The following is a 10,721-nucleotide window of genomic DNA, read 5'->3' as shown; positions in this document are numbered from 1 at the left end:
CCTGGAGAGGTAATTTCTGGGCTATAGAATATACATATTTCTAAGACTTTGACAAATATTTCTAACTTGTCCAGAAAGTTTTGATATTTTATCCACTCCTTAGCTGTACAGTAATGTTTGTTTCTTTATAGTTGTACCAACATTGACTATTTTTATTAAGAAATTAAGGTTTGCCAATCTTATAAAAAATAGAATCTTCTTATTTTCATTTTTGTATCTCTAATTATGTCATTTTCCCCCAACATAATAGCCAAATTTCTACTGTGATATATATCTTTTACTTATTGATTTTCAAGAACTCTTTACATAGTAAAGCTTATCAACCTTTTAAAACAGGATTTAAAACATTCTGAAACTTTATCATACATTACTATTTTGCTCACTTTTTTTTTAAAGATTTATTTATTTATTTATACAAGCACTAGATACAGTCAGAAGCGCAGGAGGATGAGAGAATTCACCAGAGCCAAAGTGGGGAACAGAACAGGCAGACTGATGAAATACACTGCTGAGGGGAGCAGCGGGTGGCAGGAGAGGTCTTTGTGCCATGTGGGACCCTCGCCAGTGGCCGGGGATCTAACCAGCACTGCAGAGGTTGCAGGCAGCTTCGCGCCCAGCGCTCAACTGCTGTGCCACCAGGGGAGGCTCTATTTTGCTCACTTCTAACTTAATGAGAAAACCTTTTTTAATGCTAAAACATTTGAAAAATAATTAGTAACTCAAAACCAAGTTGCATTTCTTGCATTTTGAGCATGAATGAAATTTGCCAAGTTTGGTTATTTATTTATTCTGTTTCCTACTGAGCTATGGCAAATTCAAGGTCATAGATAATAATGTTATAGGTAATTGTTATAGGTAATTGATAATGATATTTGTAATAATGACCTAGAAGCCAATGGTGTGCTGGTAAATGTTTAACAACTGGGTCTCCTTGTAGACGTTACTGCTTTCTGTGGCATAAATACTCTTGCCATGACTGATTTCAAAGCCATCCTGTGAAGTTGCATAAAGGACTCTCCAAAACCATTAGTGAAGTAATACCACTTTCTAAAATGCCACCTGAATCATCAGAGTGGTTAAATTCTGGTGCACATAATTTTGTTGCTAGATATATTTAAAAAATTTTGAACATTAACATATGGAGGATGCTTATTTAATCAGAAAACCCTACCCACCAAATTAGTCAGTCAAAAGAAATTTACTTGTAATTTTCCCATTTAAATTGATACATCATCGGTAATCCCAAGAGTCTTTGAATTAACAACAAAATATGAAATATTTTAATTTAAAGTTATTTTCTAACACACCAAATAAGACCTATGGGGAGTATCAAAGGAATCTGACAAAATTACAATTCTTTTAGAAAAAAAGAGGTTAAGGATCATATTAATAATTATTGTCAAATGCCTGAGTGATGATGGTTTAATTAAAATACTACTCCTCCCTCCACACACTTCCCAATTTCTATAGAGTTAAGGACAAGAAAAAATAAACACTTTAAAAGGAAGGATTTAGATTGAAGAAAGAAGACTTGCATGGTTGGAAAAATTATAAAGAATGGCTTAGTTTTATATTCTCCTTTTTCTGTGTATCCATTGGAATAATATAATTCTGTCTGGGATCACTTTGGTGTGATTTTATGATTGATTTAATTAATTTCACCCACTGAATACATTCCTTTTGTTTTCCAGTACAAAGAGGGAGAATGGATTAAACAAACAACTTAAATATTGAGCAAATATTGTGCAGCTCTTGAAATCCAAAAGTTTCGAGTGACCCCAAGTCTATGAATGACTGCCCTGGAAAGGGGAAAACTCAGTGGTTCAGAGAAGAAACCTCAAGATTGGGGCATAGTGACTGGGAAATTCATTTGGTTGCTTTAAAAGATCAGCTTAAGACTGGCTCAAGATTCACATTTCCCTCTAGTGTCTTGTCTTCAAAAATAAAAAGAGGGAACCACCAGTGAGAGCATGTGTTGTTATAAATCATCCTGACTGTTAGGAAAATGAGTAAGGGTTCTAAACAATTCCAAAAGGTCCTGACTAGCCCTGTACACTTACCTTGAGCAGAACCATAAATGCAAGAAAACAAAAGGATTTTTTTTCTTTCCATACACTAGTCATCAGCAGTGTTCTCTTTGAGCTCCTGGCATCTGGGCCCAGTTGCTGGGTTACAGCAAATATAATCAAAACAAACACTAAAAGGTACTCTTTTGGCTCTTAACATGTTGGAAAGGTCTTCTGCCTTCCATCCTCTAGGCTAGCCAAGTCTCAATGCAAAAGTCACTTTCCCACTTGTTGTCCTTTCCTTTTCTTCCTGCAGGACAACTCCCGATTATAAACTTATAGAGTAGAAGCTCTTAATTATGAGACCATTAGACCTTTAGACCTTTTCTCCAACTTCCTGTCGAACAACACCAGGAATTAACTTATTTCCAGTCCCTATCCCCTTCCTGGTCCTCTCAGAACTGGTGGAGTCTAGATGTTCTTCCCCAGGAGCATTAACCCTTTGTTCCCTCTTCATCCAGTTACCAAGGAGAGATTGCCAAGGAAACCAATGGTATTTTCCACTCGGGACCGCTGTGCCAGATTCAGTGATGGACTTCCTGCTTCTCAGCACTGGTGATGTGTTATGCTATATTTGAACTTGGACAGGAAAGCTACAGGCAAGTTTAGAAGTTTGGGAAATAAGATCTATGGCAAAAGTCAACCTGTTAGTTTGTCCAGAGTATTTTATTAAGGTCCACGGGGTGCCAGGCACTTTTATAGAATCAGGGCATTCCAGCATGCTCTGCAGAGGTTAAAGGCACTAGGATGATTTGTCCTGTAGAAGAGAAAAGACAGAGGAAGCTGTTATTAATCTTGCAGTATTTAAAGAGGTATTATCCAGAGGGTGGCAACCAATTGTACTTCAACTCTGCTGAGGTTGGAACACAGGCAGCACTTGAAATGTAGTTACTCTGTTTATTTTTAAGCCTGAATTTCCCAACAATATAAGTTGTTAAATGTCTTAATGAGTTCCCCAGAAAGATGGCCATATTTTCTTTTGAAAACCTAGACCCAAAAGGCTTACCTCTTATTTGCCTGAGATGGTTTAGTTTTTGTTACATGTGATCATGAGTCTGAAGACCAGAGCTGGATTGACTTTTAATAAAGAGGACTTCTAACCATGATTGATCTTTGTAAAGTAATTAGTCCCTATATTTCTGGAAAGGTTAGAGGTAAGTGGTTTTATCCTGTTGTTTTACAAAATTTGACCAAAGAAGACAAGGTGTCTTCTTAGACTATGAATGTTAGAATCACACATATATTTTGTAAGTATAAGAATTTTTTTTTTTTTGTTTTATTATTTATTTATTTGTTTGTTTGTTTATTTATACATGCACTGGGTACAGTCAGAAGCGTGGGAGGGTGAGAGAATTCACCAGAGCCAGAGCGGGGAGCAGAACAGGCAGAAGGACCGAAGCACACTGCTGAGGGGAGCAGCGGGCGGCAGGAGAGGTCTGCGCGCCATGTGGGACCCTCCTCCAGTGGCCGGGGAGCAGCCGGGGATCGAACCAGCGCCGCAGAGGCGGCGGGCAGCTTCGCAACCCAGCGCTCAACCGCTGCGCCACCGGGGAGGCCCAGTATAAGAATTTTTTGCAAGTATATATTGTGTTTTATTAAAAGTTTGAAATCTCCAGAAAGAATTTTACTCGAGTAACCTAAAGATTACTACAGCTTTCCAAAGTTGGTGTATATATTTTCCCTTCTCTCTTTTTCATCAACTACTGTTCATCGAGCTTCTGCCATGTCAGGCATTAGAACCAGGGATTTACATGCATTTTAATCTCTTTTAATCCTTACATCTATTATGTAAGGTAGGTATTGTTATTTTTATTTACCAGATGATGGAACTGAAACTCATATAAATTCTGCTAGAACTTGTCCAGTTGCAGTTACCAAACTATAGGTGGTAGAACTAGAATTAAAATCCTGTCCTCTCTGAATCCAAAATTTTCTTTACAATTATCAATATACTGGGGAAAATCCTACTTGTTTTATGGCAAAAGGATTAAACTCATTACTAATACACAAACTTTAATAAAATTGATAAAACATATAATTGATGTTAATTGACATGCTTTTAAAATGGTTGAAAACCCTCTTCTAACAAAATTCAATAGTATTCAAAGCAGAAGCCATTTTAAATTCCTTAGTATCCTTCTGTTTCTGAAACTATTTTTCAGAATGATTGTAAAGCAGATGGATTTCGTTGGGACTGTATTTCATAACATAACTAGCATCAAATTATGGAAATGTTTTCTAATGACCGGGATTTTATGCTCAATATTTTTTTTCTATTTTACAAACTGGGTAAGGCTAGTCTTTTACTACTGGCTTCTAGAATATTCCAAATTCCTTTTAGAGATGACTCTTCCACTTGGGCCTCCTGAGTTGGCACTTTCCCCTCTCTTCTCATGATCAAATTTACAGGCTCGCTCTTTAGTAAGAGGGGGCTCAAGAGTAGAACAGGCAGCAATAAAAAGTGCCAGAACTAAATGTGATTTCAGGCAAGTCTCTTAAATTCTTCAAGTCTGGGCTTTCACCTGCAAAGACGAAGTCGTGTCTCCTATATCATCCAGTTGTTTTGAGGCTTCTTATGAGAAGGCAAGAGAAAAGGTAGACAAGAAAAAAACGTAGTTAAATGTATAAACATTGCTGCTTGCATTTTCTGTGTGAAATTGGGCATACCTTGGCTTGCTTTAAGCCCATAAATTTGTAATAATGAACTGATTTATTGTTTGGTTAGCTGCCCTTCATATTCTGCCTTTTCCCATAATAAATAGGAACACTTCAGGGGAGAAGGATATTATACTTTTGTCCTTTTGATTTGAATTTTCTCAGCTGTAGACTTCTCTGAAAATCCAACTCATTGCTTGCCCTACAACACCTGTTCTTTCCCTCCAATTTCTTATCCTTGCTAAAAATGTCAGAATATTGTGTGTATTCTGACATTTTCAACCAGTCTTCCAAACTGGAAATCTCTTCCTCTCCCTGTCCCTGCTTTCTGTCATTCCTCCACTCGTCAGTCCTATGGGACTTCAACTCTTGTTGATGTTTATTGCCTCCACCTTCCCTTGGCCTCCACCCACAACCCTGTTCCTGAGAAAGGCCTGCATCATCTCCTACTAGAACTATGACTCCTCTGTCAGGATATATGAAAACACAACTTCCATCTAGAGTCAGTGCCTATGATTTTTTGTCAAAAGGAAAGTTCTACCATCAGCAGCCTAACAATTTATCATCTTGTTCTTGGCTGAGGCTCCCTCCCCTCCAAATTCCTATATTAGGAATTAGGCTGGATGACATGCCAGTTGGAAAGATTCCTTACGTCTGGAGTAGATGCTCTTCTGCTTCAGACTCCTGTTTTCTGGGCTAACCTTTGTTTTCTGTTGACGTTCTGTGGGTGGGGTGAGTTGGCAGAGAATGAGGACAAGGGCCAAGCCTTCTTATCTGTATGGGAAGTGACTTACAGGACATAAAGATTTCTAAGGAAGAAAGAGAGGCCAAGGGAACAAGAACCAACCAAAATATTTCTCCATATGGGATCAAAAGATGTCTCTCCCTTTGCTCCTTTTCCAGGAAACTCCAGTTCCTCGTATCATGGTCTAACTGGATTCTTTTTTTTTTTTTTTTTTTTAATTTATACAAGCACTGGGTACAGTCAGAAGCGCGGGAGGGTGAGAGAATTCACCAGAGCCAGAGCGGGAGCAGAGCAGGCAGAAGGACCGAAGCACACTGCTGAGGGGAGCAGCGGGCGGCAGGAGAGGTCTGCGCGCCATGTGGGACCCTCCTCTGGTGGCCGGGGAGCAGCCGGGGATCGAACCGGTGCTGCCGAGGCTGCGGGCAGCTTCACAACCCAGCGCTCAACCGCTGCGCCACCGGGGAGGCCCTAACTGGATTCTTGGTTTTAACCCATTACATGATCTACTTCTAGGAGTGAAGCTGGGGGAGGGGAGAGGGAGCCTTGGATTTCTCCCAGAATTGTGTTATCACATTATGAGTCATGAAATCATTTTTTGTGAGTTGTGACCTGCTTTAAAAAGAATACAATGTAATTTTATAGAGGGGAAAGAAATAGGACATAGCAGAGTAGAAAGTATATTAGAGTAGATTTTATTGGATAAGGGGATGACTTTCACAAAACCTTTGTTTCAGTTGTATGTAGGAGTAATTGTGTCTGTATGTGTGTGCCTGAGTGGATTGGGTCACAGTATATAACAGATTTCCTACTGTGTGGGTCATGGTCTAAAAAGCTTGGAAGCCACTGCAGTTAGTGTATAGACAACAATCTTTCTGCTTCCAGTCTTCCCACTTTGATTCATTCCCCTAGCCCCCAAGCAGTCATTTAAGGTCTTCCTACAACACTATTATGCTCACACAGTCACCCTGTTTAAGGATCTCCTCTATACAGAGGACTAATTCACAGGCATGATATTTCAGGTCTTCAGCAATCAGAAACCACTACTACTCCAGTCTCATTGACTGCCATGTTCCTTCTAGCCTATTCTATCATTTTCAGAAGTACTGTTCACATTTCTCCTTTTATTTCTACCATTATTATTCTTTGGTCAAAAATGTCATTTTAATTTCTCTATCCGTCCAAATCTAACTCATTAAAAATTTGTTTTTAAGTAACATTATTAAGTATAAATTAAATCACATAGTTGCTTAGTCCAGAAATAATATTTTCTCTCTATATAAATGTGTTCTAGTCTTCAAAGTACATATTTATATTACACATATATAAAAGTGTGTATTTAGAACCCTTTCTTTTTCACTTAATGTATAAAGAAAACATTCTTATGTCTATATTCTTTAAATTATATGTAAAGGATACATCACATTTTATTACACAAATATCACTGAATATTTAAATAGTTTCTAATGTATTTTTTAAAATATTTATTTTTATTTTTTTATGTATACATAAACTGGGGTGTAGTCCAGAAGCATGGGGAGCAAGAGGATTCACCAGGGACAGATTGGGGAGCAGAACAGGCAGATGCACCAAAATACACTGCTAAGGGGAACAGCAGGTGAGAGAGGAAAGGTCTGCTGCACCATGTGGGTCAACATGATAGTGCTGAGACTTAACCCCTATGCCACCAGGGAGGCCCCTCTAATATTTTATTTTTATAAATAATGCCTTGACATATGTCTTTATGCATCCCTCTGATTTTTCCCCCTTTGAATTGAACATTAGATTTGGATTTATTTATTTTTTTTTAATCTTTAAAAAAGATTTATTTATTTATTTATTTATTTATTTATTTATTTATTTATTTATTTATTTATTTATTTATACAAGCACTGGGTACAGTCAGAAGTGCAGGACAGTGAAAGAATTCACCAGAGCCAGAGCAGGGAACAGAACAGGCAGACTGATGAAGTACACTGCTGAGGGGAGCAGCCGGCGGCAGGAGAGGTCTGAGAGCCATGTGGGACCCTCACGGCGGCTGGGGATCAAACTGGTGCTGCAAAGGTTGCCGGCAGCTTCGCAGCCCTGCGCTCAACCGCTGCGCCACCAGGGGAGGTCCTGGATTTATTTATTTTTTAATTTTTTAAAATTTTTTTTTTTTTTTTTTAGATTTAGATTTACTTGGCAAAATTGTATTAACATTTTAAAGGCTTTGATATATATTTTTTGGTGATTGCTCATAAAACTATATATAATATCACTATTTATGTCACTATTGGATATAATCATTTACAAAACTTATGCCAATCTGATAGGTAAAAAATAATTTTACATTATTTTAATCTGCATTTTTGAGTGTTAGTAAGATTAATCTTATTTTCTTATTTATTGGTCATTTACATTGCATTTTGGAGGAAACTGCCTGTCCATAACCTGTGTCCACATTTTTTATTAGGAAGGTAGTTTTTAGTCAGTGTTTCTTTCCCCTTATTATACATTCTGATTGTCTATCCTTCTAAGCTCCACTTAAAATGTACTTTCTCAAAAATATAGAATTTCCCCAGGGACTTTCTTCTAGTTTCTTAGCTTGAATTTTTGTTTTTTCATAGTATGTTATTTGTGCCCATTTAGGGGTCACTTTATTCTGCCATGTTGGGTCCTATCTTCACCTATTAATTGCCAGATGTTTGACAACAGAAAATATCTTATTTTCTCATTTGTTTTTGCATCTCTGTCTAGTAAAAGACACAGATCAGGTATTCAGTGTGTTGTTGATATTCTTTGCTAAGCCATAAAGGAGAGCTTTCTCTTTTCGGTGTGAAATTTGATAGGTTATTTTTCCTGTAAGCTTTTAGAATATTCTATCTGAGGCTGCATTCACACATGCTTTGGAAGATTCAGCTAGCACAGAATGCCTTCTTCTTGAGGTGCCTGTGAGGGAGGGAGTGCAGTGTTCTTTCTGAAGTCTGGTTTTCTGTGCTTCCTGCTTCCACTTATAATAATCTCTCCAGCATTGGAGGTTTAACACACTGGGTGATGGGAAGTTCCTCTTTTTCCCCCTCTGTCCTCCAATACTGAGGTGTTCTGCCTTGATGCACTCACAGGCCATTTGAGATCATTTAAATTACTTTTGCAAATTGGTCAGAGGTTGGAATCTTAATATGCAATTACTGAATGGAACCTCAGAGATCATCTGCTCCCAAGCCTTAGACTCTCCACTAGTTTTTACTCTAGGAACTTCCCCTTCTGAGATGATATTGACCTCTCAGCAAGAGTAAAACTCAAATCTCCCTTTCTGTCCTTCATCCTGAGGAACCATCGCTCTTGAGCAGTTTTCTTGGAGGAGAACTTGTCTGAGCATCAGTAAACCAAACAGCAGTGGCTTCCACTCCACTGGGCCTGCCTATTCCATAACCAGATAAGCACCACACACGAGCGTCTGTCTGCTTTTGGTTGTTCAAGTTGTGTGCATCTGTTTAACCAGCGCTGGAAGGAATGTGACATTTACCAAACCTCTTATATCCCACACTGGATTAGGAACTCTGAGAATTTTATATCGTTATTTCTTCCAATTGTTTCTGATTTACATGGGAAGCACTGAGGCTTGCGGTTGTTCTGCTGTTAAGGTCCTGCAGTGGGGAAAGTGGCGGAGCAGGACTTGAACCCAGGTTTGCCTCACCAGTTACTTTCACTACCCCAGGTTTCGATACAAAGAAGGGTGATTGGTTTACTGAAAACACATGTCCCTCTCTGAGAGGTTCTCTTCCCTTTAGTATTGCGAGCACTGGATTTGGGGGGTAACAGGGAAAAGATTTAAGATACATTTATTTTGAAAGTTATGGATGTTCTGAATAAAGACTAAACTAGTGTTTACAGAGGGGTGGTACCAAAAATGAGAGACAGAGGAGGTGATCAAAATATTTGTCAAATGAAAGGGAATTGCATGCTTATTTTAATCAAGAATATGTTAAATTTAAGGAGGCAATGAAACGCGAGACCCACAGTACCAGGAGACTACTGCTGTGGGGGAGTTATAACCACAGGCCTCAGAGTCAATCAGAATTGGATTTTAAATCCTAGTTTTGCCATGAATACTTCATTTCTCTGAACCTAAGTTCACTCATCTGTAAAGATAGGTAATAATCCCTATCTTTTAGGCATTTAATGAGATAATAGATCCATCCATTCATCTATTCATTCCTTTGACAAAAGGACTTTTTGAATATTTACAATTTGCATGACACTGGCAATAGAGCCATACATGAGACACATACATGGTTCCTGCCCTAAGAGAATTGACAGTCTGGTGATTAAATGGAAAGTGTTTGTCATGGTGTCAAGCACATGCTAAGCACTAATAAGTGGTAGATGTTACTATTATTATTCTATTATTATTATCATCATTATTATTATGAATGTGCATTTCTCCATCTTCTTGTAATTTTGACATATCTTGCATTTGATAATAGGTGCAAAACCTAGTTAACATGTTCCTGTATTGGCATTTCTAATTAAAGGATAGTGTTGTAAGGTAACAAGCAATTACTGTTAACAAAGGAGGTACTGTATAATCAGAGCCTGCTTCAAGAATGTAGGATTTCTTCTCTGCTCCTTCCTTGACTGTTATTCTGTCTTTAGCCACATGAAACACTCAGAACAGTGTCTGGCACAATGAATAACTATTAGTTGAAAAAGAATGTACAAATGAATGAGGGTTGCATAAACTCTAAACACAGTATTTGGCTGGTGCCCTCAGAAGAGAATGCTCTCTGGTTATAAATTGCATAATGAGAGTCTCCCTGTAATAAGGGCCTACAACATATTTTATAAACTCCATCACCTTAGGGGAGAAATCCAAGGTGGGATACTCTAAGCAAGAGAACTATTTTAATGTCATTAGACTGTAATGGGAGAAGAAAAAGTGAAGAGACAATATGCAATATTCATTTCTTGCCAATGAGGGATTCTAATCTGAGGAAATTAAATGCTGAAATGGTTATTTGGGTATCTTTTCAAGCACCCATGCATGTAACTTGACAATAAGGGGCATTAATTGTAACAGTCTGAGTTTGTATTTTATGATTTACTACATTTTGAGATTCAGATAGTAGAAAGTAATGCATTATTACATACACTTAAAACATATCCTTGAAAATGTTCCATAATGGAAAGGATATGTGGCATAAAACTTTGTTTTCTTTTTTTAAAATAAATTTATTTATTTTCTTACATCTTATTCATTTTTTACTTACTTTGCT

At 37.8% G+C, this 10,721-nt stretch overlaps 1 protein-coding gene across 1 annotated transcript in view; it reads right to left on the bottom strand.

Annotated features, from left to right (window-relative positions):
* The window catches only part of ZNF462 (zinc finger protein 462), a 158,900-nt gene extending 156,408 nt beyond the window's left edge, over positions 1-2,492 (bottom strand). Inside the window, exon 1 of the mRNA XM_037491657.2 lies at positions 2,061-2,492. The gene's annotated coding sequence lies outside the window, so the exon portion shown is untranslated. The remainder of the gene's footprint in view (positions 1-2,060) is intronic.
* Positions 2,493-10,721: the final 8,229 nt, after the last annotated feature.

Source organism: Talpa occidentalis, unplaced genomic scaffold, assembly GCF_014898055.3.
Source record: "Talpa occidentalis isolate TD23 unplaced genomic scaffold, MPIMG_talOcc4v2.1 talOcc4.7, whole genome shotgun sequence".
NCBI classification, from domain to species: domain Eukaryota; kingdom Metazoa; phylum Chordata; class Mammalia; order Eulipotyphla; family Talpidae; genus Talpa; species Talpa occidentalis.
Note: the sequence above shows the minus strand (reverse complement) of the source record. Positions and strands in the feature narration are given on the sequence as shown.